General features: G+C 29.7%; 1 long non-coding RNA gene across 4 annotated transcripts; it reads right to left on the bottom strand.

The window, feature by feature from the left end:
• Positions 1–2473: 2473 nt before the first annotated feature.
• Positions 2474–3706, bottom strand: LOC107882137. Of its 4 annotated transcripts, none has more exons than XR_001679453.2 (4): positions 3527–3706; positions 3344–3452; positions 3077–3284; positions 2530–2765 (listed from the first exon to the last, which is right to left on the bottom strand). It is a non-coding gene; the product is annotated as an uncharacterized LOC107882137 (long non-coding RNA). The 4 variants fall into 4 exon arrangements; XR_510707.3 differs by having other exon boundaries at positions 3344–3457; positions 3527–3622; XR_001679451.2 differs by having other exon boundaries at positions 2474–2765; positions 3344–3615.
• Between the last annotated feature and the right edge of the window lie 6 nt (positions 3707–3712).

The following is a 3712-nucleotide window of genomic DNA, read 5'->3' as shown; positions in this document are numbered from 1 at the left end:
ACTAAAAAAAATTGAAATTTGAAATTGTTTGTTTATAGCTCTAAAATAGTTAAAATATTTTCAAAATGTTATCGTGTATAGAAAATGAAAATAGAATGGTGATGTTGTGTGAGTAGATAAGTGGCATAATTAATTAAGTAGTCTAAATATTTTGAAAATTTAATTTATTATCTATAATATAGGTACCTACTTACCGACATAGTAGTAAAAAGTTTCAAGTCACTAATACTGCTGATATCCATAATATGGACCATACCTGTTGTTAGAGTAAGACAACTACAGGTGAGTCAAGTAGAATTTAATGGTAAAAAGTTTTTTAGTTTTCAAGAATACGACGAAATTATCACAATAGGTATATAGACGGTATAGTTAAAAGCGGTCAATTACTAAAATATCCGAGACTTAAAAATAACTTATAATATAGGTACAATGGTACGTATTATAACCTATGTCTATAGGCGCAAAAAGGGGGGGGCTTTAGGGGCTAAGCCCTCCCAAAAATGTCCCTAGCCCCCCAAACATTTCCTACATTTTATTTTAAGCTTATACAATATTATCAAAGTAAGGCGTTAGCCCCCCCCCCCAAAAATCCCAAACGCTTTTTGCGCCTATGCCTATGTCCTATGCGGCTGTGCCCTATAAAAAAAGGCAATTTATATTTCATTCCGTACAATAATACAATGTATGTGATGCTTTTGGCAGGAATTAGTTTAACATACTTACCATACAAACAGGTAGAAGAAAAATCAATTACCTACTAATAGTCAAGTAAGTACCTACTATAGACCTGCGAGGGCCGTACATTTTCGGGCGGTTCCATTTTCCTCCAAAAACAAGATACCGTTTGCCTCCAATGTTCATTTTCCTCCACAAAAAAAAAAAGTCGGTTTCCATTTTCCTCCACTTTATCTTAGACTGAAATGATGTCTATTTTCCTCCAATATTTTAGCCAGTGTTGTAGTATTACGTTATGTACCTACTACCTATTATAAAGATAGAGTAAGGCTAGGATCGAGGCCCTAGGGCTTGCAAACGTTATAATAACGTTATATTTGACAAAAAACGATTGAAATTTATAAACGTAATTATAACGGAAAACGATAATCAAAAATAATTTAATACCACAAAACAAAACATAACTATTAACAAAATATATTATATCTCATTAAACAAAATATAACGCAAAACGTAATTTATAGAATATCATCGACCGAAAAATAACGCAAAATGAAATATTTTAAAATCTATTTATTTAAAAGGTCTATTGGTTTTATAGGAACATATATTTCATGTGACAATCTAAGAATTGATTGTATTATATTTCGTAACCGGGCCATTACCTACCTGAATTAGTTATTATTTTTAGATTCTGAACGAAGTGATGAATGTATTGATTTTACAATGATGTGTGTTTTTTTTTTTTTTTGTGTCTGACGACAACTTTTGGAGCAGTAAAAATGCTTCGATTTTCAAAAGTTGTACCTTTTCTGAAAGGAAAGTGAATCTAGTTGGTACTTTGGGGGGTCAAAAGTGAAAATTTCCCAATACTTTTCAAAAGCGGCAGGAAAAACCTTAAAAAAATAACGGAAAAACGCGAATTTTTACGCAAAACCAATTTTTGACAAAAACGAAAACTTAAATTTTACTGTAACTCAAAAAATACTTATAGTAAGCACTTGAAATTTGCAACAGATGTTTATATTACCGTTGTCTATACAGGGTTAAATTTTCAAAGTGATTCGACTTTTTTTGAGCTATTTATATACAAATGAAATTTTCAATTTTTCTAAGTATTTTTTTTTAAGATAACGATAAAATATTTTTGGTTGGATAGAAAACTTTGAAAATTTAATACAACGTTTCTTATAACTTGTTCTCACAGTGATACAAAAAATCCTAACTCGTTGGTCACAATTTTTATTTATAAGCATTTAAAGTTCAAATTTATACGAAATATGTCAAAATTGCGAAAATTTGCAAGTAATTTAGTGGTTGAAAAATCGTAAAAATTTTTTCTTTTATAACTAAGTTTTTAAAATTTGGTACAAGGTTCTCCATAAGTTTTTCTTTAAAAATAATATATCCTAGACTGACAAATCATCTCCGTTCAGAATCGTTTTTCGTATACAATGATATAATATCATTGGATTCAAATTTAATTCCATCCATTACAGTAACCCACTTGTAACCTACTGTACAGCAGAGCGACATCCACGACTTACCCGCCTTTTTTTTCTATAAATATCAATAACATTTGACTGTTGGGCCAAAAAGAGTGACAATTTAATACAAGGCTCCTGATGTATTGTTACTATAGCAGTTAAAAAATATTAAAAATACTTAGGCAGAATTTTTATCTAATTTTAACAAAATGTATCAAATTTAAAATATAATAATAATTTTGTAGTTAAAAATGTATATGTTTAACTTTTATAGCTCAGGATTGATAATTTAAAACAAGGCTCCACGTAAATAGGTCATGAATAAATTACTTTATTCATAATTATACCATCAAATATACTTAATAATATCATAGGCTGACTGACCTTCTTCGTTCAGAATTGTTTTTCTTATACAAATTTAACAAAAATAAAAAATTTACTAAAAATAAAAAAACAAGTTTATACTACATGACTAAGCTAATCTCTAATAATATGATATAGTAACATGACAAATTGTTCTCGAAGCAATTGAGGTTATTCGTCTACTTCAAACACTTCTGTTAGTAACAGCAACGCTGCATGCATGGGCTCATTTTCATCATTCTACCGAAAAATTTACAGTTAACAAATCGAAACATAAAATGTGTTAATGTTTTTAGATTCTGAGCAATGAATGTATTGATTTTACAATGATGAATCTGTTAGATTTTTGAGTACGCAATTTAGCGTAAATAAATGCTTCAACATTCAACTTAGAAGGCAGTTTCTTGTAGTGAATAGGATATAACAAGTATTTATAGGTCACAATTTAAAACTCTTAATGCTTAAACAGGAACACACAATCCCATTGTAAAATCAATACATTCATCATTAATCTAAAGATATCTTGTTCCGCTCAGAATCTAAAAACATACCATGAGTCTATGAAATATACATAGTATATGTTGTGAGAGTAACAACAGTTGCGTAGATGGCTAAATAACTTGTGACTGCAGATTCCGTATGATTTGGAGTTGAAGATATCAGAACTGTTTTAGTTGAGTTATCATAATTTATAGTTGAGTAGGTTTTCCTGGGTCTGTTGTACAATTAATTGTCCATTGCCCATTCCACAATCATATACTGGAAAAAATATGTTGTTAGTTGATTTTAAAATTATTTGAAATAATGTAAACATTTACTTGAACAGTAAGTATGCAGCTTGAGTCATAAATGCCTACATATGTAGAATATCACCATTAGGCTGTGTTGTAGAAGTATGGGTAACAGATCGTGAATGTTGAACAATTTCTAAACTTTTTTGAAATATAAGAAAATTACCCTCAGTGGATTAAATAATAATAACTATTTAATATGGAACATACAGTTTGTATTGGTTGCTGATGAATAAAATACTTTGGCTGTGATCATAGGCGTGCCCAGACATTTGTGGCAGGTGGCCAAGTCAATAAAGATTAAGAAACCTGAACTCTGATAGAAGAACAATTACAATATTACATACTTTAAAATACCTGCTCATAATCACCCACTATTTAAGGCACAAATCATTC

The sequence above is a fragment of the Acyrthosiphon pisum genome, chromosome A1, assembly GCF_005508785.2.
Source record: "Acyrthosiphon pisum isolate AL4f chromosome A1, pea_aphid_22Mar2018_4r6ur, whole genome shotgun sequence".
Lineage (NCBI taxonomy): Eukaryota > Metazoa > Arthropoda > Insecta > Hemiptera > Aphididae > Acyrthosiphon > Acyrthosiphon pisum.
This window is presented reverse-complemented; position numbering and strand designations above follow the sequence as displayed.